The sequence below is a fragment of the Mytilus edulis genome, chromosome 2, assembly GCF_963676685.1.
Source record: "Mytilus edulis chromosome 2, xbMytEdul2.2, whole genome shotgun sequence".
NCBI classification, from domain to species: domain Eukaryota; kingdom Metazoa; phylum Mollusca; class Bivalvia; order Mytilida; family Mytilidae; genus Mytilus; species Mytilus edulis.
In genome coordinates this window covers 27117259-27144791 of record NC_092345.1, presented here as the reverse complement: position 1 = coordinate 27144791, position 27533 = coordinate 27117259, and the positions used below count along the sequence as shown (strand labels likewise).

The 27533-nt window shown below is 32.4% G+C and overlaps 2 long non-coding RNA genes across 2 annotated transcripts; one reads left to right on the top strand and one right to left on the bottom strand.

Annotated features, from left to right (window-relative positions):
• Nucleotides 1-3349: 3349 nt before the first annotated feature.
• Nucleotides 3350-7258, bottom strand: LOC139511864 (uncharacterized). The gene is made up of 3 exons (XR_011662105.1): nucleotides 7134-7258; nucleotides 4799-5124; nucleotides 3350-3612 (listed from the first exon to the last, which is right to left on the bottom strand). It is a non-coding gene; the product is annotated as an uncharacterized lncRNA (long non-coding RNA).
• A 5639-nt stretch (nucleotides 7259-12897) lies between these two features.
• Nucleotides 12898-17349, top strand: LOC139511863 (uncharacterized). The gene is made up of 3 exons (XR_011662104.1): nucleotides 12898-13028; nucleotides 13581-13643; nucleotides 17039-17349. It is a non-coding gene; the product is annotated as an uncharacterized lncRNA (long non-coding RNA).
• Nucleotides 17350-27533: the final 10184 nt, after the last annotated feature.

Genomic DNA, 27533 nt, shown 5'->3' with positions numbered 1-27533 from the left:
TAAAATGTTCAATAGTTTTGTTTTAATTGTCTTGAAAATTGGAATTTCCGGGATTACACTATAATACGATGTAATTAACCATTTAAAACTTCTATTTTTTTTATTTTTTGGCTCTTTCATTAGGGTCCTAATTGAGTTAAAAAAAAATGTTTTTTCCTATGATAAAAAAGTATTTCGTGACTTAATCTTTATAAATGTAAACATGGTCATAAAACATCAACTATTTATAGGTGAAATGCCTTTTTAATGAATCTTACATCTGCTGCTCAAGAACTATATATTCTATATTTGAAAGTTGCTTTCCAATGTTCTACTTGGCAGAAACTATTTTAAAATGAAGCAAAATGTCATGTAATACGATAGTTGATGGAAGATGTTCATAAAGTTGACGCGCCGAATTTCATTTTTTTTAATAGACAACTTTCGAGTTAGATGCATTTCCGTCGAAAACTTTGGTTTTAGTGAACATCATTCGTGAGTTTAGGGGCGTCGTCACTTAAGTTCCAACGGTGAGTGAGTGGTTGGAAAACTATATAAAGCTATATTGCAGGAATAATTCGGCAAATTGAATTCTCATAATTGTCTTTCCACACTGCTGTCATTAGGGAATTGTGATTAAGTACCTACAAAACAAACATTATTTCTAGTTTATCCTGCACAATCGCGTGATAAACGTAAATAGTGCAGGGATACAGGTGATCCCCTCTATATGGTAAATGACGTCATAAAGACGCGCATAGTTGACGAGTTTTTTTTTTCATGTGACGGATGAACTCGAAAGTGGTCTATTGATTCATAAATTACGCACAGGTAGATTTGCTCTTTCTGCTAGCTCTCCATTGTAAATATAAATTAATGTCAGTCATAAGGGAGACAACTTTTTTAGGGTCAACTACGGAAATTGGCAAGTAGCCTATTCCTTGATTTATTTATAATATTAACATGGAGTACTGCAAAACTTAACACCTTGCATACATTGTATTCATTATCACTGAACTAGTATATATTTGTTTAGGGGCCAGCTGAAGGACGCCTCCGGGTGCGGGAATGTTTCGCTACATTGAAGACCTGTTAGTGACCTTCTGCTGTTGTTTTTTCTATGGTCGGGTTGTTGTCTCTTTGACACATTCCCCATTTCCATTCTCAATTTTATGCATCAGTTAAACCAGATAGTAAAAGATAGTAGTCCTTGCAGTCTCATCGTGTCGGTAATATTGCACAACTAAAATATTTACAAGATAACAGACAGTTTTTACATTTAATTTGCATATTCAAATTATTAGCAAGACATTGTTTTTGAAAATAATTTGTGAAGCGATCCTTTTTTATGTTCTGACATGGCAAACATTTAATAGTTTCTATTTAATTTATTCGTTATCGCTTGATTTTTTTCCGTATTTCTTGCTTTTCATTCATTTTCTCAATGACAGTGCTATTTTTCACCGTCTTGTTTATCCTTTGGAATTTTTCTTCTAATGATTATATAAGATGCATAACTTTTTCAACAGTAGTACTTGAGCCAAAAATTTGTAGGACAAATATCAGGGAACCAATACCAACTTAACTTCAAAAATTAAGGTGACAACTTTTGCACTTGGCATAATTGCAAATTTGTCCCGTAGACGGGTAAACCTTGTTTATATTTTAAAGTTTCACATTCGATTAACTCAAAAGATGAGGGGGGAAGATACCAGAGGGACAGTCAAACTCACAGATCGCAAACAAACAGACAAATAAAAGTACACAAGACATGAACAACATAAAAAAAACTAAAGACAACCACCACCAAAACTAGAACGTGATATCTGGTGTTCTCCGGAAGGGTAAGCAGATTCTGCTCCACATGTTGCCCCCGTGGTGTTGTTCATTCTATTACAAACCCGGTAAATAGTCCAATTCGGTAGGTCACATTCGTGAAAAAGGAAGGGGGAGGTAGATTGTGGTTTCGACATGAGGAACATATCCGATATCACCTGTGAAACACCTATATCAAAGTGTTACGGTTAGAGAATTCGTTTGTACGATGGATATGGCAATTACGTCTGGTATCACAAAAGGCAATAGACAACTTTCGAGTTCGATGCATTTCCGTCAAAAACTCTGGTTTTAGTGAACGTCATTTGTGCGTTTAGGGGCGTCGTCACTTCCGTTCCAATGTTGAGCGAGTGGTTGGAAAACTATAATTCTATATTGTACGAATTATTCGGCAAATTGAATTCTCAAAATTGACAATCAGCATTGCTGTCATTAGGGAATTGTCATTAAGTACCTACTGAACAACCATCTATCTGGTAAATGACGTCATAAAGGCGCGTATAATTGACAAGTTTTTTCCGGTGATGGATGAACTCGAAAGTGGTCTATTGTCATTTTATAATGGCTTATCATGTGAAACGACTAATTACACGAGTTTAAGGTTCATCATAAGAAATTGAAAAATATGGCCGTGTTTACACCTCCAAAATTACTATGAGTACAGACAAACTGGTACATCCAGGAAAGTTTTAAGGCATGGCAGGAACTAGATATATAAAAGTTATATGAAGTCTACGTTTCAGAGAATTAAAAACTTACCTGGATTTTGATGTTCATTTTTTTCCAGTCTGCAGAAGATAGCAAAATAAACAAACACCCGAGTTTCATTTGATACGGTCCACTCAGTTACACAGTTTAAACCTGTTAAATCACCTATTGTTTACATGTGTCTATTGTCCATCTATTGTCCATTTAAATCAATACTACTCACAACATTGATTATATGAGGGGTGCTTCTCAATCGTTTTCACTACTTAGTTAATTTTTGCACCTTCTGCAGGGACGAAAAAAATGGATAGCAAAATCTAGAAAAGTTTATAATTTTCTGAAACATAAAATGCACTTAAAATTTATATATCTAGTTCCTGCCATCCTTTAAAACTGTTGCAGGTGTATAGGTTAGTCTGTACTCATAGTAAAATTTGGGGTGTAAATACGGCCATTTTAGCCAAAAGGTTATGATGAACCTTAACGAGAGTAACACGACGTGTGTCAGAGTAGAGCAGGAACTGATACCCATTTAGTTTTTGTGAATTATGTTTTTTTCGTAGTTATCGTTCGTTTTGGCCTCGGTATAATTGATTTTATGTGACTCTTTCACCCTTTTCGGATAGCATTGTGTTATTAACCAACGATGAAAGTTGAGTTACGAAATGATATTACATTAAATCTTAATAAAAAAAAAAAATAGATAAACATGTATAATATATGCACCAAGTAGTACTTAATCTCAAATATCAGGATATATTCAGCAATTTTTTTAGTATTCAATAAGAGTAAAAGCTAATGATTTACTAATAACATTAACAAAGAATTGCAATTTTTTGTTTCATTTTATTTCAAAAGTGAATACTTTATTTTTCATATCTACTTATACATTATAGAGAAACATATAAGTACATATACAGAAATATGTTCCATGCTAGTTATAACTTTTCTCTGTCAAATTCTTCAAGACTAATAATTCCATCTTTGTCTTCGTCCATGATTGACCAGTGATGAAACACAGTCGCGTTGTCTGTTATTTGCCTCTGTTCCAATGCTGTTGTGAACTCAAACTGTTCCATCATTCCATTCCTACAGAAAAAAGGGTAAATTTAAGTATCTTCAAATCAGTTTTAGCTTGTTATAAGTACTGGTTTAACTAACTATACAATCAGATTTAGCTCTCTGTAAAACCGAGTTTAACTGTGAGAAATGCCCGAACCAAATCCTGATTATGACAGTTGGTTTCCATTCGTTCCGTTAGTTGATAATTCCTAACTTTTGGTTATGTCATATTTTATGGGCTCTCCTTTTTGGAGTTTCGTATTTTGTTAATACTTTTTAAAAAGGTATAAGAACGAGATTAAATATTCACATATTCTTGTAAACCTATCTAGGTACCTTGGAAATTCAGTCAGGCATAACAGCTGCTGTCAACAAAATACTACGGCGTTTCCAAATAATATTAACAGGACCAAAACGAATAAAAAGAACAAAACTTCATACTTCAAATTTACCAATCAAACACCGCTATTTCTTTGAGATAATTAAAATCAAAGTGGCATGCAAATAACAAAATGTGCGGAATAACATTAGTTCATTAAAACCATTTTCATTATCTCAAGATTATTAATGCCAATTTATCACTTTTTTAATCTTGATTTGTGTAGTTATAGCACAATGTATCCCAGTAAAACAAATATTGATTTGATTCAACAAACGATTAAACCACACATATAACTTGACTACTTGATGTATTTAGACTAACTAAATGACAAACACGCACCTGCACATTTCTAAAATCCGTATTCTCATCAAATTGGTTGCGAATACAAAACGTTTGGTTTTGAAAGGTGTCTTTAATACTAAATCACACAGTGCCTTATCGAGAGTTGTTTTGAAACAATAGTTTTCTTAAAACAGTATGCATATATATGTATAAAAAGAAATTATGGCGTAATCATCAATGTAACAGCAACAAAACCATATCATCAAACTCCGAAACAGTGGTGACGTTGCTTCGCTCAACTATCAAACGTAGCGGAGTAAAGAGGACGTAACCTCTGTTTCGGAGTTCGCTATATTATATGAAGTACATTTTTGTCATAAAAATATATAACTTGTATTGTGCTTTAATTTTCTGGCATTTAAAACCAATCAAAGATAGCATATTTCTAATTAAGTAAACTAGACGCGCGTTTCGTCTTCCTACTTACGAATCAAGGAGTTGGAAGGATAAATTAAATGTAAAATTGTTAATAAATAAATTTATACTAACTTGTTGATATCTAGATCCATAAACGTCACATATGCCGACATGTGGGTAGTAGGAAATGGTGCGCTACGTTTTCCCTTTTCCTTGTAACACTCACATGCACCTTGATTTACTACACAATCTTTACCTATCGGTTCTCTGCGACACCTACATCCACAGCAGAAGATGTTGCATTTATCATGTCCACAACAAGGAGTGCCTACACTGCAGTCCTTGCAGTACTTTTCTTCAAATTTTCCACAACAAGCTCCGTAAGTTGTATCCATGACAACAAAGCATATTAAAACTACAAGCACAAATCGTGGGAGTTTTCCATTAAAAAAAGACATCTGCAATACAACAATAATTGATTTACATTAATTTTTTTTCAATTTTCGAAATATACCAACTGTTTAGAGTTCACTGGTCGGTCATTCATGTGCCTTTTTTAGTCGTATTCGTAAATTGACATATTACAGTGATTGACTTGGCTTAGATAGACCGTATCAAATGTGTATTATTATACAATTACAATGTACGATGTTAATCATATTTACCCAATGCTGATAAATTTGAACTGCACTTATCAAAGTCTTCTCCTTGTAATAAGCATGTAAAACAAAAGAAAAATACCGATCGAAAAAAATCACACATATACAATTTGATAATTACATGCTCCCTCTGTATGGAAATCTAAAAATATTAGCTGATCGGCACCAAAATGAAGCTTTTGATGTACATTATATACCTCAGTCACCAAAAAAAGAAAACCAACAAGATAATGTTCCTGGAGTTTATATTTTGACAACATCTTTGTTTAGAAAACCTGATAATCGGTTATATTGTTCATGTTTTTGTAAGCAATTGTCGATGACCCTTACGTTTACAAACGTCATAAAGAATTTGATAAAACATTAAGTGATACTAATTTGTGTGTGCGTGATGCGTTTATAGGCACAATCATCATCAGATATTTTTGATACTTAAGTTGAAAAGACAATGTAAAAAAGATATAAAACAATACAACGTGACTCAAATAGAGCAACAGAAATAGTCTAAGACCAACTTTTCCAGCTTGAGGCCTAGATAAATGCAAAAGAGAGGCAAAAGATTCTTAAAAAACAAACTGCATGTACAGTATCCAAAATTCAACATAGAAAACTAAACACTTAGCAACACGGACTCCACCAAACAAAGGATTTTTTTTTATGTGTTGAAGACTCGTTGGTGGCCGTGTGCTGATTTCTGCTCTTTGGTCGGGTTGTTATCTCTTTGACACTTTCCCCATTACCATCGTTAGTTTTATTATTATGGTTAAACAAGTTATAAACTGAAAATTTATGTTCAAAATGTAGAGTTTTAATCATATCAGAACCAACGCATTGCTTATTGAAATCAAAATGAAGATTTCTCATGTATAATTTTTAAGGTTTTAAAAAAGCCTATAGTAACCATCTTCGCTAGCCAAGGGTTACGATCCACTCCCGCTTTCTGTGGAGAAAGAGCGGGAGTGGATCGTAACCCTTGGCTAGGGAAGATGATAGTAACTGATATCTTTTAAAAAGGAAAATGCGCTATATTTTTGTATTGAATTTGATATAAAACGTTCGATGGAGGAGTATAAAAGGATCTTTTCTTTTCAAAATCATATATTTATGTTTTTTTCAAAATCAATACATTAGACATATGATAGTAAAAATATGTTTAGTATACAAATAATTTTTATCAATAGGGCACGAAATGGTATATGCAAAAGTTCATATGGTAAGAAATTGTTTTGAACATTGAAGGGTAATTTAAAAATTTGGGGTATGAAATAGTCATTTTTGGTATTATAAAAAAGTACGAAAAGACAACCTACCAAGGTTATTATGTTTTATTTTCGATTATATTGCATTTCTCTACTACTTGTGAATTTCTGCAATTTAAAGACATGTTAATTGCATATTTTAAGGTAAAATTTAGCCAATAAAAAAAAAGTTGTTACATGAAGATTGCAATCGAATTTAGAAATGAAAGAGCTGCAGTTGAAGCGTTCTCACCGTCAACTGGTGATTTGACGGTAGCAAAATGCAGTTTTACAGGGCGTAAATTTCTTTATTACGACATGTCATCTGTGGATTAAACGATAAATTTGAGTCAATGAATGAAAAAAACCCCATATTGCATTATTATTGCATTCAAATCACCATGTTTTCGACTGAAACTCTTTCTGCAGTACTGTTAATATTTATATATATACGATATCGAAACCGATAAGTAAATAGTCTATATACTAATATACTAAGTAAGTTAGACAGATAAGAATAATAATATACTAAGTAAGTTAGACAGATAAGAAATAATACGATATACTTACTATATAAAGTAAATCAAGTAACTCTCCGCCGTTTGGAAAAAATATCTGATCAGCTCTGCTTATATAGTAGTATTTATTAATTGTGCGTTCGAAAGGTTATCGTGTGATTATTATTCAAAAGAAAACGTCAAAACATGATATAAACACAAACCTTCAACTTTAGCATTGACATTCTAAGTATTAAAAAGAAGTTTCCTGTTAGGCGCTAAGCACTAAATCAATAAGAGTTCTTTTTCGATAGGGGATATCCTTCATTGTTTTGTGGAGTCACATTCATCAGTGACACAAATATTTGTCGATTAAAATTCTTCTTTCGCGGAATCCTACATGATATAATAAAAAGCACGTGTACACTCACATGCAGGATACAAAAATAGTAAGACACTTTATATAATGCAAAATGTGTGTATATTTCTAGTTCATTTAATTGTCTAACTGTCCAAAAATAAAGTTTGATGGGTAAGCTGTCATTTGCACTTCCTCATTGTTTTTCATTAATCTTACGGTTATATAAGAAACACGCGTTGCGCATGTACGATATCAACGGAATTCCACGAACATCCACGGATATCATCAATTTGCTTTTTTTACATTTAATACATTTGTTTGTTTTATGTCATTTGTAACAAATTAAAAAAGAAACATCTTAGACTGTATATCAATTTGAAAGTTGCCTTAGAAAGTTTTGATACATGTATGTTGTGAAAAAATACATATAATTGAAGCCCTATAGTTGAGTGAATAATAAAAAAAAGTGTGAAGCTCGACTAGTATTTAAAGAAAAACTATAAAATTTAGTACTGTTAAATCGGCCCTTAATCATCACCCATGACTTCTGTATAACTGACCTATTGGTTAGGGTGTTACATCGGCCCTTAATCATCAGACATGGCTTCTGTATTACTGACTTACCGGTTAGGGTGTTACATCGGCCCTTAATCATCAGACATGACTTCTTTATAACTGACTTACCGGTTAGGGTGTTACATCGGCCCTTAATCATCAGACATGACTTCTGTATAACTGACTTACCGGTTAGGGTGTTACATCGGCTCTTAATCATCAGACACGACTTCTGTATAACTGACTTACCGGTTAGGATGTTACATCGGCTCTTAATCATCAGACATGACTTCTTTATAACTGACTTACCAGTTAGGGTGTTACATCGGCCCTTAATCATCAGACATGACTGCTTTATAACTGACTTACCGGTTAGGGTGTTACATCGGCTCTTAATCATCAGACATGACTTCTGTATAACTGACTTACCGGTTAGGGTGTTACATCGGCCCTTAATCATCAGACATGACTTCTTTATAACTGACTTACCGGTTAGGGTGTTACATCGGCCCTTAATCATCAGACATGGCTTCTGTATAACTGACTTACTGGTTAGGGTGTTACATCGGCCCTTAATCATCAAATTCCACTATATTGACAATGATGTGTGAACAAAACAATCAGACTAAATAGGTAAAACATGTCACAAATAGGGTTACATCATTCAACATTGTGTTATTTAATTAATCACTATAAAACGAGCGTTTGTCTCTAAAAGAAATGCAATAGCAAATCAGTTCTTAAACCTGTTTTAAATTTAGGAAGAGTATATATTTATTCAAAATCATAATATGGGGAATATTCTTCCATTCAAATAAAACAAAAACAAATTAATTGAATTAAGAAGATGTGGTATGCGTGTCAATAAAGCAACTCGCCATCCAAGTCACAATATGTAAAAAGTAAACAATTATAGGTCAATAAAGAGGGGCCAAAGATAACAGAGGGACAGTCAAACTTATAGATGGAAAATAAACCGACAACACCATGGCTACAAAAAGAAAAACAAATCAAAGTACGGCCTTCAACACGGAGCGATGGCTGACACAAAACAGCAAGATAAACAAGGCCCCAAAGGGACTAGTGTAATACAATTCAAACAGGAAAACCTGAATAGAACAAACATAAACAAGAAACACTTATGAACCATACCAACAAGCACAAGTCCATTAAAAAACAGGCTCTTGTCTTGGACTCGCAAACAAGTGCAGCGGGTTAAAATGTTATAAAAGGCGCCAACCTTCATCCTAACCTGAACAGTTGTGTAACATTAGAAAGATGCACTTTCAATTGAAATGGCTGAACACAATCAAAAAGACATATTAACGAAAAAGTAAACAAACACTGAACGATTAAATGTTTGTATAATAATCCTCATTTTTCTAACATCTTTACTACGACCCATCATTACCGAATCAATTAATCAAAGCTTCTCGTGACGTCATCTAATATGATACATTTTTGTTTAAGGGCCAGCTGAAGCACGCCTCCGGGTACGGGAGTTTCCCTCTGCACTGAAGACCTATCGGTGGCCTGTTGTCTGCTTTTTGGTCGGGTTACTGTATCTTTGACACATTCCCCATTTCTATTCTCAATTTTAAGTTAGCTAGTGTCACAGAGAAGTAAGTAGCTATTGACGACATCCTCATTTACCCTACATTCAATGGAAATGTTACACCAAAAACTAATTTCAACGACTTCATCATCTTTGTTTGACCTAATTTTTTTTCTTTTCTGTTTATATATCTTTTCTTAATTTACACCCCATTCAGACCCTTAACAATATTTTGTGTCATTACCAAATGATAAACGATAAAATTTGTACGTTAATTATCAAATTATATTTAACAAGTGAACCATGTTTACTATCAGATCTATCCGTAAGCAGTACTCGTGACCTTGTCTCGTCAGTTTAAAATATTATTAATTGCCCTTTAACTATTTTTCGCAGTATGTATGGGTGGAAATGAAAGAAGATAGTTGAATTAGATTTTGTTTTTATTTCAACTATTCAGTATTTGTAAATATAGCTAGTTAAAACTCTCAGTTGTTACATGACAGTCGCATACAATTCCATTACAGTGACACAATTGGGTGAACAAAACAAACAGACATAATAGATACAAGTGTCAAATTAAGTGTACAGAGTAGTGCGTAATAATATTAACAACATGCGTCAGCAGTGTAGGAAAATGTCAAATAAAATTGACAAGCCTAAGAAGCAGAGAAAATCGATCTTGCCGAGGAAACGCAGCGAGTACATGACTGCCTAATAATATAGCAAATGGGTAAACGTGCAGTTGTTTGTTTTTAAATTTAAAGGTTGCACAAAATTTGGTAAAGCAAATCCACGATGAAAAACGACTCAGACTCAACAAACTTATGTGTGAGCAAAGACTCCATGTTGTAGGGCGTCCTTTGATCTACCATTGTTTCCTTTTTACAAAGTGTGACTTGGATGGAGAGTTGCATCTTGTCTTATTGGCACTTATACCTAACTTATTTCTCATTATGAAATTGTAATTTTCATTTAATTAAAAGTTGATTTGATGTAGATGAAGGATAGATGGATTGCTGTCGATACCAATCAAACAATGGTCTTTGAGCTATTTTCAGCTCTTTGAATTGTGAGTTAGTGTCTTTTTAACACATTCCCCGTTTCCATTCCCTTCTTGGTTTAAAATATCATGCTTTTATAGAATTACAATATTTAAAGAAACTTCAAAAACAGTTTTCCGACATGTTCAATTACAATATATATTAACGTTAAGATTGTGTATGGCACTAAAAGTTTACACTAGTACATTTTAGAATAAAGGCCCATATGCCCCTCAGACAACATTTGTCAGACAACAGCCTGAATTTGTATATGTATATATAATCGGTCAACGACCCAAATAAGTCATCCTCGAATGATTGGATACAAACGCATTAGTATGACTTCCTTGTATTATGATAAGGTACATAATCTTTAACACTGGGAAAAGTAAGTCATCCACTAACATTATAACGTGCAATTGTCAACAGTATAAATTATATAACTTAGAACATAGTAATATTTTTAAAATAGTTTTCCTTCATATGTTTTCAACAGTTGATACAAATCTGTAAAAGATTCTTGCGAATATTCTCCTAGTTTCTCTATAAAAAGTGAGATACTGGACGATTCATGATTTCCGTGAAAATCATTATCAAAGGTACCAGTATTATAATTTAATACGCCAGACGCGCGTTTCGTCTACATAAGACTCATCAGTGACGCTCAGTGAAAAGATGTAAGACATAACTAATACTGATAGATTATATTAGGGTACGAACTTTTTATTTTTTACGAAGCCGAGAAAAAAAATAAGCATACATAGAAACAGATGAAAATTGAATATTCCATTCCTCCCACCCTTTTTGCTCCCATACATATCAAGTAAAAAGAAGAAGTAAGCAATATAAAATCAAGTGCTTGCATTGGTGATAATATAGGGATGAAGCTTATCTCAAGGGTTAATTGACATTTTTTTTAAATGCTTCATTAACGACAACATAAGTTCTTACTTTGTGAAGTGTTCAATATTAGTACTTCCTTATTATAAATTGAAGTATCGTACCAACTGGTTGCTTTCAATTTGAATTGAGTATATTACGTTAGAATAAATATAATTACTGACGAGATACGATTCAAAAAAAAAAAAGAAAAAAAGTTATGATTCTTTGATTTAGTTTGTAGGGCTTAAAAAGAAACATAATGTTTTGTTTGAACGTGACTTATGCAAAACATAGCCACCAAATGAATCTGCAAGCATGTAAATACCCAAGAATATTTATTTCTAATAAAGAGGGGGGGGGGCGGTTTTTTTGTTTGTTTTTTTTTTATATAAGTTGTCTTAAACCAATGACTCTTTTTAGAACGGAGTGGGAAAACAAAATAGGATTCTTTTTAAAAGTTAGAAACACATGAAATAAAAATAATTCAAAATGTAGTGTCTGTATGTTATTGAAAAAATATTCTGATTATATTTTGAAAAATAAATGATAAAAAAAAAAATAGACTTGTCTGTTCCCAGAAAAACAACCGATGACTCCGGAATAGATAATTAAATAAAGGGTCAATACTTTTTAAATTATACATTAGTCTTTTTGTTGTTGGGATATATAAGTACCCGGCCACGTCCACTCTGTTTTTGTTAGATGTATTTCTATTTGTATCCATCTGATGAGTTAAGGTAGATAGGGTGTCTTCCTCCATATTGGATTTTAAAATACCCGTAAACGATTGGTCTAGATCTTTAATAACATGTGCAAATTTTTGAGAGTAGAAGGTTATTCATGTGTTTGAATTTTCGTTTCAATAAAAAAAATGACATGGTTTACCATACTTATGGTTGTATTTTACATACAACAGAATACTTTTATTCAATTCATTTTTTTCCCAACTTTGCCAAAGAAGGGTAGGCAACTCATATGTAAGGGCAAATAATTCAGATAATAAATTTAACAATTGAATTGTAAGGAATTTACATATTTTATTATGTAGACAGAAAATGAGTCCCGTGACCCCATTTTTTTCTTTTTCTTATCTGAAAGCATACTACATTTATTAGAGCTATTTTCTCAAATATTATCTCAAAATTCTATGGTGTAGTTTGCGTTTTATGACAGAAAATTGGGTTTTCCATGCATAATCTATACAAAATCTGTCAATTTTGCACAACCTGTAGCTTGCAAATAAGCCCCGTGACCTATTCTTTTTATTATTAGTTTTTTAAAAGCATGATATAAACTACACTTTGGCAAGTTATCAGAATTTGTTTAGTTAAGAGACGGAAGAAAGAATCAACTCCTGATTGGTCAGATATAAGAAAACCTAAATCGGTGGCAACAAGTACTGTTACATAATGTACAGAAAACAGTATTTCTTGAAAGTATATTCGGCTAAAAATAGCATCTTTGGAAAATTGGTGTTTAAGTGGCCACTTCGGTTCATATCTTATAAATGTAACTATAGAGCTGTTGAAATTACAGTTTTTATTATTTCATTTGGATAGAAACATTTCTGAGGTAAGAATGTATTGTACATTATAACAACTTGGGATGTTCGATACTTTTCTATTTTCTTGTTTAATATACAATATTTGGAAAACTGATACGTGTCTTTTAATGAAAACTGTGTATAATTGCATAATCAATAACGTACATGTAATATACTTCAATTTAAATAATGTACGATTTTCACGATACCACAATCGGTACCACAGAGATTGAACCGGTTAACATTTTATATATGAAAATAAGGATATGATATGTGATACGATTGACAATATCGTTTTATTATTAATTTTCATTGGTTTTGTGTAGTTGGGTTTCTGTTATTTGCGTAAACTTCAAACATGCTTTTCGTACAATATATATCATCCAACGAAATCGATCAATACACAAATAATAAAGGAATTTTACGACAAGATCGACATACTTCTTTTCAAACGTTGTGAAATTTATTTCCTCGGCCAGATAAATTTCATTAAGTATTCTTTCATTTCCTGAAAATCAATATAAAGTGTGAAGCATCATTGCAATACAGATATCTTGAAACTTTTTTTCTTAACATTTCAGAAATACACCATGAATTTTTTACATCTCAAGTTAGCTTTCTTCGTATTGACCTTCATATCAATAGTAAGTATACAATCTTAAGTTAACCTTATTATTTGCACTTCATTCAAATATCTGTTGTTATCGCTATTTTGTGTATTTTTCCTTTGATATTTTTTTGTGATAATTTTCATATCATGCTTCTCGCTTGGTATAGAAAAAATATCACTAGAAACTAAGGAGGCCACGTGGCGTTGCTAACGAAATTGACATTGAAATTGACAACGTCGTCATAGGTAAAATAGCGATAAACAGATTATCATTGGTCATCTCAACTCGATTGCTTTTCTCACTTTCGCTGTCCCAGCTCAAGCGAGAAAATCAATCTCGTTGAGATAATCAACGATAATCTATAATTCTTGGACGCATTAATTCCAGATACCGCTTGATTAAAAGTTTAAATAATAACAATAAAGATTAAGACTACTTAAAAAATAAGAATAAAACAATTTTTTGTCTCTTTTCTCTTCATACTGTTAATTTTCCCAAAATTTAAAATAAAGACTTAAGATCACAAATTAAAGGTACTATCCTTTTTAATATTTTTTTCCCTTTGAAGTACTCCCTTTTCAGGTGGTAATATCTGTATTTGATGGTAGTCTGTTTTATATACTGGTTGTTTAAGTTGCACGACAAGACATGTATAGAAACAGAAATTGATTTCAAGGTTGTTTACATGCTAAATCTAAACCTGTGTTCATATTTTGTTTATTTTTGGCCCAATTTCTACGCTACATGTAGTTCAATTCGGGTTCAAAATTAAACTATCATGTTTGATTTCAATCAAAAATTTAAAGTACAGTGTCCTTTGATATGGTAAATTTTAGCGTGCATTTGGTCCGTTTTAAAATTGGTCCACATTGAGATCCAATGTGCCCACAGTTTAACTGTTTGTTTTCGTTTTTGTTCTTTGATATGCTGAATCTAACCATGTATTTAGACATTGAATATTGGACCATAATTGGTGAATGTCCAATTTCAAATTTTGTAATTCTTAGACAACATTCATTCTGTGTCAGAAACCTGTGCTATGTCCAATATTTAATCACGATCCTAGTTAAGAGCTGTGTTACACAAGCGATTGAAATCGTTAGTAGATCCTAATTTAAATAACATATAGAATCAAATTCTAATTTTGGAATTGATTTATAATTAAATTCGCTTAAAACAGCTCTTGAAGATACAATGCGTAAAGCATATGTGTTAACTCACATTTCAAGTTGCATATACTTTTCCCAGAATGCAGTTGAAATCTTATATTAACGGAATAATTAGCAGTTCAGTTTTGGAAGTATATAAGTATTATTGTATTGCCTAAAGTTGTAAAGTGCTGCTGAAACGGGTTTCGTATCAGTATTTGTGTTCTGTAGCAAAATTTAGGAGGAAAATAAAAAAAAATGGAACTTTAATTTGATAGTATATTATATATAGTGTAAAAAGCAATTATCAATCTTAAAGTGAAATTCTCACTAATAAGTGGAAGGCGATTGCTTTATATATCTTTATTCTCATAAAGCCAATGCATTACATCGGTACAGAGATAACAAATACAACAATAAATATTGCTGAAGCTATAAAAGACCACTTAAAGGAGTTAATACCATCCTCTTCGTTTCCCTGCTTAAGGATCTCTATCTGATATTTAGGGGGCGGGGGTCGGTAGATAAAGAACACGTATTATAATTATATGTTAAAACTTTTATTAAGGTGTAATACCACCATTGATTTCCCCCATTAGTCTTTGTTAAATTTGCACTTTTCAAAAAATTGTGCAGAATTTATCTTTGTTAAATAATTAAGAAATACTTAGCATGAGTAAAGTTTCATCCTGTCCAGTACTATAGCAAAAATTCACATAACATTTTATTGCATATACGAAAACCATCACTTGAAGTTTACCAATCAAATTTCTCCCCTTATTTAACCTGTGTTCAAGCTTTAGTAACCATGTAACCTCATGTATACAAAATATTCTATAGAAACCCCAATTAAAACTAGAGGCTCTAAAGAGCCTGTGTCGCTCACCTTGGTCCATGTGAATATTAAACAATGGACACAGATGGATTCATGACAAAATTGTGTTTTGGTGATGGTGATTTGTTTGTAGATCTTACTTTACTAAACATTCTTGCTGCTTACAATTATCTCTATCTATAACAGTACTTTCTGTGGAAAATGTTATTGAAAATCTTCAAATTTTAAGAAAATTGTTAAAAATTGACTATGAAGGGCAATAACTCCTTAGGGGGTCAATTGACTATTTTGGTCATAGTGACTTATTTTTAGTTCTTACTTTGCTGTACATTATTTCTGTTTACAGTTTATCTCTATCTATAATAATATTCAAGATAATAACAAAAAAACAGCAAAAATTCCTCAAAATTACCAATTCAGGGGCAGCAACCTAACAACCGATTATCCGATTCATCTGAATATTCCAGGGCAGATAGATCGTGACCTGATCTACAATTTTACTTCCTGTCAGATTTGCTCTTAATGCTTTGGTTTTTGAGTTATAAGCCAAAAACTGCATTTTACCCCCATGTTCTATTTTTAGCCATGGCGGCCATGGTTGGTTGGCCGGGTCACTGGACACATTTTTAAAACTAGATACCCCAATGATGATTATGGCCAAGTTTGGTTAAATTTGGCCAAGTAGTTTCAGAGGAGAAGATTTTTGTAAAAGATTACTAAGATTTACGAAAAATGGTTAAAAATTGACTATAAAGGGCAATAACTCCTAAAGTGGTCAACTGACCATTATGGTCATGTTAACTTATTTGTAGATCTTACTTTGCTGAACATTATTGCTGTTTACAGTTTATCTCTATCTATAATAATATTCAAGATAATAACCAAAAACAGCAAAATTTCCTTAAAATTACCATTTCAGGGGCAGCAACCCAACAACGAAATGTCCGATTCATCTGAAAATTGCAGGGCAGATGGATCTTGACCTGATGAACAATATTACCCAGTCAGATTTGCTCTAAATGCTTTGGTTTTTGAGTTATAAGCCAAAAACTGCATTTTACCCCTATGTTCTATTTTTAGCCATGGCGGCCATCTTGGTTGGTTGGCTGGGTCACCGGACACATTTTTTAAACTAGATACCCCAATGATGATTGTGGCCAAGTTTGGTTAAATTTGGCCCAGTAGTTTCAGAGGAGAAGATTTTTGTAAAAGTTAACGCAGGACGACGACGACGGACGACGACGACGACGACAGACGCCGGACGCCAAGTGATTAGAAAAGCTCACTTGGCCTTACGGCCAGGTGAGCTAAAAATGTAGGATAAATTACCTACAACTGTCAAATTCAAGGGAATATTTTTTTCGACATATTTTTATATACAACCAGATGTGACGTACTATTATTTGGTGGTATTACACCTTAACTAATATTCTCTTCTGTTGCAGCAACTTTTGTCGTCTCACCCGCCCTTAGCTGAAGGTAATGTTTGGAAGACTCTGAGAAGAGTTTTAAGACCAACGTGTGCAGGATGTGCAGGAATCTGTGAAAGAAAAGTCCGAGGACGTTGTCAGTGTCAAGTCGACCGAGTCTGTATGAGGAACCGGTTCAGGAACAGACACAGAGGGTCTCGTGGATAAAATATACTCTAGATAGTGGTCATTCGGACACAATGTGCGCTCACTTTTCATAGGATTGAATTTGAATTGAAATTAAATACTTTGCATTTTTTTTTAATTAAACTAATTACTTTACTTAATTTACAAGTTACTAAGAACTTATAGTATACCAAGAAAAAATGGAGTTAACACAAAAAGACAAATTAAAAGTTGCCCTACGACAACCTAACTACCAAAAAAGTAAAATCACAAAAATACTAAACTCCGAGGAAATTCATAAAGAAAAGTCCCTGATCAAATGGCAAAACCAAAAGCACAAACTAATCAAACGAATGGATAACAACTGTCTTATTCCCGACTTGGAAAAGACACTTTCTTATGTAGAAAATCGTGGATTGAATCTGGTTTTATAGCTAGCTAAACCTCTCAATTCTATGACAATTGCATCAAAGGAGAAGGGGCTATAAGGGGCAAAATTGGCAACGATGGAACATTGGACACTTTTAATTTGCAAAACACTCATTTGCAAATCCACCGCCACCTCAAATAAGCTTGACTTTAAAAGGTAATAACTCTTAATGGGATCAATAAACCATTTTGGTCATGTTGACTTATTTGTAGATCTTACCTTGCTGAACAATCTTGTTGTTTACATTTTATCTATTTAAATATTCAGGATAATAACCAAAAAGTGTAAAATTTCCTTAAAATTAACAATTTAGGAGCAGCAACCCAACAACGGGTTGTCTGATGCGTCTGAAAATTTCAGGGCAGATATATCTTTAACTGATGAAGATTGTTACCCGATATCAGATTTGCTCTTAATGCTTTAGTTTCAGAGCTATAAGCCAAAAACTGCATTTTACACCTATGTTCTATTTCTAGCCATAGCAGCAATCTTGGTTAATTTGCGGACTCATCATATACATTTGTAAACTATATACCCTGAGGATGATTTAGGCCAAGTTTGGTTTCATTTGCCCCAGTAGTTTCAGAGGAGATTTTTTTTCTTCTAAAAGTTAATGGACGACGGACGCCAAGTGATGAGAAAAGCTTACTTGGCCCTATGGGCGAGGTGAGCTAAATATGTCAAAAATAGGGGTACAGCAGTCAGCATTGTGTTACATGTATATTATCGTAATCACTATCAAACAAGCAAATGTAACAGAGAAGCACAAGAAGGCATACATCAAATTTAACATCATTATTTCGCTTTTTTATTATACGATTATATTTAGTATGTAAAATCCATCCATAAAGGATTGATTGTTTTTTTAAAAGTACTCAGTCTGGAGTAGAATCGCGCTTTCGACGTCACACAGGAAGATACAAAATAAGTTTGTCGTCAAAGTATGACGGGATACATAAGTACATAGTCACGTCAAATGGCAATTGTGTGTGATAAGCTTTTCAATCGTGCCGAGTAATGGTGGGTTGTGAATATACTGTAAAACTCAGAAATTATTGCGTGCATTTATAATTGCGATTTTGTCATTTTAAACTAAAATGCAATTTTAATTCTTGCGATATTGAGAATTCATGATCAGATGAATATAAAAAAAAATCAAATTGTGAGTATGAATTATTGCGACTATAACTCTGTCGTACTTTTCGCAATAATAAAAAAGCAGTCATGACTGAATTAACAGTATTCAAAACAGACAACCAAATAATTAACTTTAATAATATCAAATTCTTAATCGACAGAAATATGGAAACGTCAATTATTGACCAGACCCGTGAGTCGAGTGAGCGTTTATGGAATGGACACTGATTTGCTTTAATATATAAAAGACTTATTAATGTGTTCATACAAGTGAAAATTAATGCTTACCTGTAGCTAGCTAGTATAAGGAAATGTCTATTGCAAGTTAGGATTTTGACAGTTGTTTTCCATTCGTTTGATGTGTTTGAGCTTTTGATTTTGCTATATGGAAAGGACTTTTCGTTTTGAATTTCCTTTGAAGTTCGGTAATTTGATTATTATACTTTAAATTTCTCTATTGTGAGCATTTCAGGGAAAGTTATAATGTACAGTTGATATCACACCATGAAGTTACAGGAAAGCAAAAACAAAACAAAAAAACAAAAACAACACGAAAAAGACCAAGTAAAAATTATTTTTCTTTACACATTAATATTGTTTATCCTGGAATCGGAACAATTTTGACGTCTCTTTAACTGCCCAGTTTCTGTTTTTTGTACTAGCTGACTTGTCGCTTTTTCTGTTCATTTCCATGTTTCGTATTTTATAATTGCAAATAGAATCAACAGTAGTATACAGCTAATCCAATCTCTTGAATGTGTTTATAATATAAATATCGAATACCGAGGGAACTTTTTTTTATTTTTTTATCTCTTAACAAAGCGAAAGCGGGAACGGATACCAAGACAATTAAAAAGCTTTAGTAGAACTGAGTGACATTCACATTTATCTAAACATAATATAATGAAATAATTGAATATTGGTTATCATAGACAACGCAATTTACCTTTCGATGTGTTTCTCTTTTTCGGTTGATTAATAGCGTTTGGTTTTGTCAATTTTAGTGGAATTCTCATTTTGAATGTCTCTAGGAGTTCAGTGTTTTGTTACAATTGTTTCGTTTGTTCCGAAATTTACTGTCGAGCTAGATAGATAAATGTGATATAATCGGTTGAAGTAACTTTTTCCTTTATGGGCTTAGAAATTATCTCTGAAATCTTATATCATTTAAGCCCGATGTAGCCTTTGTGTTGATTTTCAACTTCGAAGTAAACTTAGGTGAAGTGGTATGTTTGTCAATTAGACAACTATCCACCAAAGTTTGAGTGAAGTAGATGTAACCAATCATAGGCAACCGTTCGGCCTCAACAATGAAAACAACCAATACCACATAGTGTCGGCTAATAAAGGCTCTGATATTACAAATGTGATATAGTTCCGTGAAGAAACTCATTGTTGAAGGCCGCACAGTGACCTATAGTTGTTAATTTCTGTGTTATTTGGTCTTTTGTGGAGAGTGGTCATTGTCCATCATATCACATCTCATCATTAATTATTTTTTATATATAACAGCCTAATTTGAAACAAAAGAATTTTCAAACAAGAATGTGTCCACAGTAAAACGGATGCCTCAATCGCACAATCATTTTCTATGTTCAGTGGACCGTGCAATATGGGTCACAACTCTTATTTGGCATTGATATAAGAATGATAATATTACAGGGAACATATGAACTAATTTGCAAATTGATTGGACTTCAACTTCATCAAAATCTACCTTGACCAAAACATTGAATCTGAAGCGTGAAATACGAACGGACGCACACCTAAAAACATAATGCCACTAGTTAAGGCATACAAAAGTATTACAAACATAAACCAACGAAAAATACTGAACTACAGGCTCCTTACATGAGACAGTCACTAATAGAATATTGCGGGGTTAAACATGTATGAACGTGCTCCCTTCTACTTGTTTTTAACTGATTGAAACAGTGCTGTAAAAGTACAACATTTAACAAAAATAACCAATATCGGATGTTAGGAATTAACTCAGCTCATCGATACAAACCAGAAAAACATTTCACAAACATCAGTCTAGACGTGGCAGGGTAACTATATATACAGAAAAAAGTACAGATCTGAGAGTGCTGGTAGCTACTGACAGATAAGATCAGCTAATTATAAGCCATAAACAATTAATTAAAAGCAAATTATGTACCATTATTTTAAATATGGTCATCTTGTTGTATTATATTAGATCCTCATAATGGCATGTTTTTTCTCTCAAAATTTTTAACGGCTTTTGCAAATTAAATATATGATTTGGTAATATGCATGTGCAGGTACAAGTATTTTTTAGCTTTAATATAGTTCTCTTTTAATAACCATATAGTAAGAGTATGTTGTAATCTAATCATAGTTTATTATCCGAAGAACTATCCAATCTCAAAATATGCGATGCAAATGACCGAGTAGAATTTCAAGTCTTAATGGATGAACATGAAAATCCATCAACGACTCTGAAGCCCATACCATGTGCTTCTTTCATTATCATGTAAATTTCATACAATTTTTCACTTGGTGTGTAGTTGGAATAAACAAACCTTACAATTAGAAGTGCATACATTGTGTTCATGTGTTCTATTTCATAACGTCTGTATCATAGATCTCTCAAAGGCCTATTGAGGCTCCCACAGGGTCAAAAACGACCTGCGACCTAAGGGGGTACCCTGTGGGAGCCTCCCTATTGCTGACGAAACCCTTTGCAAAAGTAAAGAATTTGTTTTTTCAGCGCAGTCATATTTTGTACAATTATGCATAAAGTTACTATCAACATCTTAAAATTGATAATCAACAAGATAGATAATATTTATCATAAAACATTTGTCTTTAATTATGTTAGCAGCTAAATTAATACTTAAAATATTTCTAATTTGTTTTCTAATTTGAACTGTAGGTCTCCCTCGTGGAATCATCGCTTTCGACAATAAAATTGAGGAGGCGTTAGTTTTTTGATGAAACAATACATTTCTCCTGAATAGACTTTTGAAATTATTCAGGAGAAATGTAATGTATCATTTAAAAAAAAACGTAATCCTCCACAATTTTACAGACTTTTCTTGAATGGATACATTTTTCTGGTATTATATTGAAGACCAGAAAAATGTATCTCTTCTGGAAAAGTCTGTTTAAAGGTTTGTTTAACTTTTGAATGCATCTTTTTGCAATGTTCAAGGTTTTTTTTCAACAATATAATTGTCTTGCTGCTGCTTTTATCATGTTTATATTGCTGTCAGACGCAAAATGTATATATTTTGTTAGTTCAAACAACTACAATACTATACATTTTCATTATGCATCATGTTAGAATTCAATGAATATAAAATCTATTTTTTTTACAGATATTCTTTTAAACAAATCTGATCATATTGAATTTTACAAATTCAACTGCGTAGTAAACATTTGCATTCTTTTTATCCCAAATAGGTCTGCCAACATTACTTTTATTCAGTACTATCAATGAATAATAAGGAAAGGTCGTAACTAAATATTCAGAGCGTTTTCCTTAACATTGCTCTATTGTATTTAAGTTATAACAAAGACAGGATTCATTTTTATATGAAACTTTTATAAACTAGTCATCAGTTTTGAGATTGACACACAATTTACCAGTTACTAGCATGTGTGAAATAGTCCTTATATGTGTTTGGAGGACTAGTATTGTATGCACACTGATAGATGAACCATTTACCCTGAAAAAAGAAAACATGATCTTATAGAGAAAATTGTTTTACAATGTGAAAAGTACTGCTAAAGCGACGGTTATCTGCCCCTGAAATACATTTGTGCGTAAATTTGAGACCATTTAGTGAATTTGATCCATACTGAGTTTACACTTTCAGTGCTTTAAAAAGACCTTCCAAACTTTTCTCATTTAATGTTTTTTTTTATTTCAAGCTTTCTGACGTATTTTCATTGGTTATATCCTGTTTTTAACTTTTTACATCGGTAACAAAGTAAAACTTAACCAATTTCTATTCCAAGTTTTGACAAGGGTTACATTATTTGATAATATTTCAAACCTCTTATTACGCTTAGGTCATACAGTTCATACATGTAACATATATTAGAGAACATAAGGAACTGAAGAAAGCCTTGACTTATTTATTATTGTACGTATTGTCATGAAAAACTAGAGTTATCCTTCTTTTCCTAACTGAAACATATGTATTGTATAGCATATTAATCTATTGCAATAAAAAATCATAATATCTAATAAAATTTGTAGATTTAGCTAACAAAGTCCTTATATTTGTATATAGTAACATTCGATTATAGTGGAAAATTGTTTTAACGTTGAATAAGCTACAATTATAAATTGCTCGCTAGTCCCTCTCTGTGATAACCATTAGATAACTCTGGTTAATTTCCCAATCAATCTGTCATCAAGGGAAAATAAATAATTCGTTTTCATTCATAGTCTTCTTCAAAAATGACGAACAGTTCTTTATATTGGTATGTAATCATGTTAAACGTTTCAAATTTATGAAATTATATTCGTACATCAATGTTTTTGATACACCAATAACAAAAACTGAAATATATTGAATTGATACATTTTGTAATTATTCAAAATTATATCAGAAACCTAAACTTAATTATAAAAAATTGAACCTGTTAAGGGGAGACAATACTCGCATAATTTTTTCGAATTGGCACATCATACAACGGAATGTCACTCTTGCATACAAATGGCACATCAATATAATTAATTAACTGTGCAATCGTTCTCCATCTTCAATGATAATTCTAAATTATAAATGTTAATCTATAGATAGTGAAGACTAACGAAAGCTAACCAACTGTAAAAATATTTCTTTTGCAATTTTTTAAAAATTCCTCAGAAAAATGCTCGAGCCACTTGACTTTCATAGCTCAAAATTAACGTTTTTACACAATTTTTGAATAAAGTAGTTAAAGATTATTCGCTTCTCAAAGTGTAAGACGCAATAAAAATCGTATGCTTGCATCATCTTACCGAAATACGGATTTAATTAAGTCCTGAACATTTCGACATTTCTTGGTTTATTCAAAACCGGTTTAAAAACAAATCACAAGTACATGTTTAGATCCGACTAAATACCTTTTTCCCGATATGGTCAGGTAAATTTGCTAATGTATATCTTATTTAGGTACAACTTTAATACAAACCCGCTATCAGGAGACCAAGATGTGGTGATAAAATTCCCTTTATCAACTCTAAAAATCTTTCCTCGTGGAACCATGTCATTATAATCAAGTCTGCAATCTTTACAGGAGTATACTGTATACCTTAAGAGAGTAAGTGGAAGTTCAATAGAATGTAATAACAATCGATGCGTTACTTGACTTTCTTTGTCGACATGATTAAATTGTAACTTTATCTCTTATTTGGCCTTTTAAACTGTTTTGGATTCGAGCGTCACTGATGAGTCTTTTGTAGACGAAACGCGCGTCTGGCGTATGTAAAAAATTTAGTCCTGGTAACTATGCTGAGTTTATTTATTCATTTAATCATTAAACACATTAGGTTACACACTTTGAACTCATCATATCTTTGACATATTTAACCATAAAAGTGCTTCCACTCAAACAAAGTTCTAAATTTTTCATTTTAATTTATTCTGCAGCGTGTAATCCAATGAAACGAAAATGTTTGGACAGTCTGCTTGATAGTAGAAAGTAATCTCGATATCGAACAAAAATTGATTGTGGTATTTTCAATGCCGGATATCAAAGGAATACCTTACAATAAGTTAAGTATATTTGGCTGATGTGTCTCAATATGAATTAACTAAGAAATTGTCAATGAAGAAAAAGCAATAAAAAGTGTTCACATGTTTCAATCTATTTGCATTTACAAAAAGAAGCAGTAGCTATTATTATACTTCATTTATCATTTTCTATATTAAATAAGTACACGATATTTTCACTATTTTGCAAATTACAAGCTTTGAACTATTGGACCGCAATCGTCATTATATTTCGCGGAATTTTAAATGCAGCTACGCTATTGGAAGATTTTGAAAATAACGCGGGAGTAACGACGTCGTGTTTTACCTATTATTATACCGTACATATATTTTAAACAATTCTATTGGGTGAAACGTAATCACGTGACATGGAATAATTCAGTTGTTTTTCATTCATTTGCAAGGAAGGACGAATAACCCTAAAAATTTCAACCAGTTGTGAATAACCCTATTATTCACCGGTGAATAACCTTTTGAGTTTGTTTATTTGTACTTGAGGTACCTCCCATGAAAATGACGTCACAGACGTAAATAAACAAAATGGCAGCGTTCACGTTACACTAGAAGCCCATCGAGAGACGAGGAAATACGGCATTGGACAAAGACACCAATTTAGATCTTCATAGTAAGTAAGTCAACATTTAACTTTGTTGGATGTTCCTCATCTGAATTTGATTTGTCATAATAGCAAGGACTAGCAAGTCAGTTGCCCTTAATTTCTAAGTGTTCTTATTATTCATATGATTTAAAAGAGAAGATTAATTTTGGTATTATGTTGTGTGCAGAATATATTTGTATGTATATGAAAGTGTTCATGTGTAATACATTTTTTAAATTCAGCAGACGCGTTGACGTGTAAATTGTAATTTAATTGTGAGTTTTTGTATTCTTCATACTGGAAAAATATGTTATTCCTAAATATGTTTTTTGTCAGAGCATGCATCATAATGGGTGACGTTCTTTAGACTTGTATTTTGGAGTTAAGCTTTTTTTTAAACAGAATTAACATTGTAACAAAAGAAGTGGATTTTGTTTTTTGTTCTTTTTAGTAATTGTAAAAATGCAGAGAAAGAAGGCTACGATAGAACCATCGGTAAAATAGTAAAATATGGCCAAATTCTAGTTTTTTACTGGGGTTACATAATTTGCTCCTATTTCATATTTCACTACCCTGCTTATGCTAAGATCATTCAGTTTATACGTGATTACCCAGCCGTATTTGGCACAACTTTTTTGAAATTTGGGTCTTCAATGCTCTTTAACTTTGTACTTGTTTGGCTTTATACCTTCTTTGAACAGCGGTATACTACTCTTGCCTTTATTTGATCTGATCGTCACTGCGCGCTTCTTGCGTATTGAATTATAATCCTGGTACCTTTGATAACTATTAATATAATTATATTAAAGAACACAAGGAACTGATAAAAGCTATGTAATGTTAATTATCTATACATAGTCTTGTAAAACTTGGGTTATCATTCTTTTCTCTATCTTTAGCAGATATATATGCTATTTTCAAAGAACCAAAAGTGACTACTTAAAAATACAAACCCTCCATCATTTATTTTAGACCAAGATATGATGATGAATTTCCCTTTATCAACTTTAAACATCTGTCCTTGTTGAACCATTTTATTATAATCAAGTCTGCAATTTGTGAGTACTATAAGCCTAAGGATAACTAAGTTGAATATCAATTTAATGTAAAGAACTAGCATGTTTAGACATTAAAATCGATGCGGTACTTGACTTTTACGACAGGATTAAATTGTAATTTTATCTCTTTTTTATTTGATCCATATTCACATTTGGTTCGTTACTGTACACTCTTTGAAATCAGCATTCTTTGGAAACGTAAAACCATTAAAGTGCTCCATACCCAACAAACTTCTAAAAAAATCTATTTTGATTTATTCTGTAGCGTGTACTTTGATATGTTTGAATGCTTTGTTCATCTAATACAAACAAAGGGACCAGTAGAAATTGACCTCAATATCCAAATAATTGTGATTGTGGTATGATTGCCAATGAGATTACTATCAAACAAAGCCAAAATAAAATGGATGTGAGCAAAATTTAGCTATAGTATGACCGTCAATAATGAAAAACACCCAAACCGTATTGTTGGCTTTGAAAAGCCCCGACATGAATATTAAACCACTCAAATGAAAAAACTTACGGATTTTTTATAACAAAACAATTTAGGGAAAAAACAACATGACATACATGAAACCAACGATAACAACTGAACTTCAAACTCTTGACTTCAACTATAACAACTTGCTTGGGTAATTACACATATTGGAAGTTGCCAAACCTCACTGAATGTGGGACAGTAGTGGCTGCATTGTAGCTTGTTGGTAAGTGATTGTACAAAATCTTTTCAAATAGAATAATTTACACTTCAACCATGTGACGTAATTATTATGTGTATTCAGTCAAATGATGTCAGTCCAATTGATAGCATTTATACATCAAGAGTTCGACTTTTTTGTTTTGAAGAGTGAACTACAACTTCTATGATATGCCATTATTATACAATTTTGCACAAAGTTAACGCGTTGAATATATATTACAATCACGAAATAAACCATTTATGTTAAAAAAAAAAATGAAAGTCCCTTAGGATATTTCACCTCCCTTTGTTCCACCCGCGTTAAACATGAACTTAAATGATTCATACTGTTTCATCCCGTTCCTCATGTGTACCTGTCTATACAAAATGCAGTAATTTTTCATACTTTTATCATCCAGACAAAATTGACAAATATAGATAAAGGCAGATGTGGTGTGAGTGCCAATGAGACAACTCTCCATCCAAATAACAATTTAAAAAAGTAAACCATTATATGTTAAAGTACGGCCTTCAACACGGAGCCTTGGCTCACACCGAACAACAAGCTATAAAGGGCCCCAAAATTACTAGTATAAAACCATTCAAACGGGAAAACCAACGGTCTAATCTATATAAACAAAACGAGAAACGAGAAACACGTATATATTACATAAACAAACGACAACTACTGTACATCAGATTCCTGAC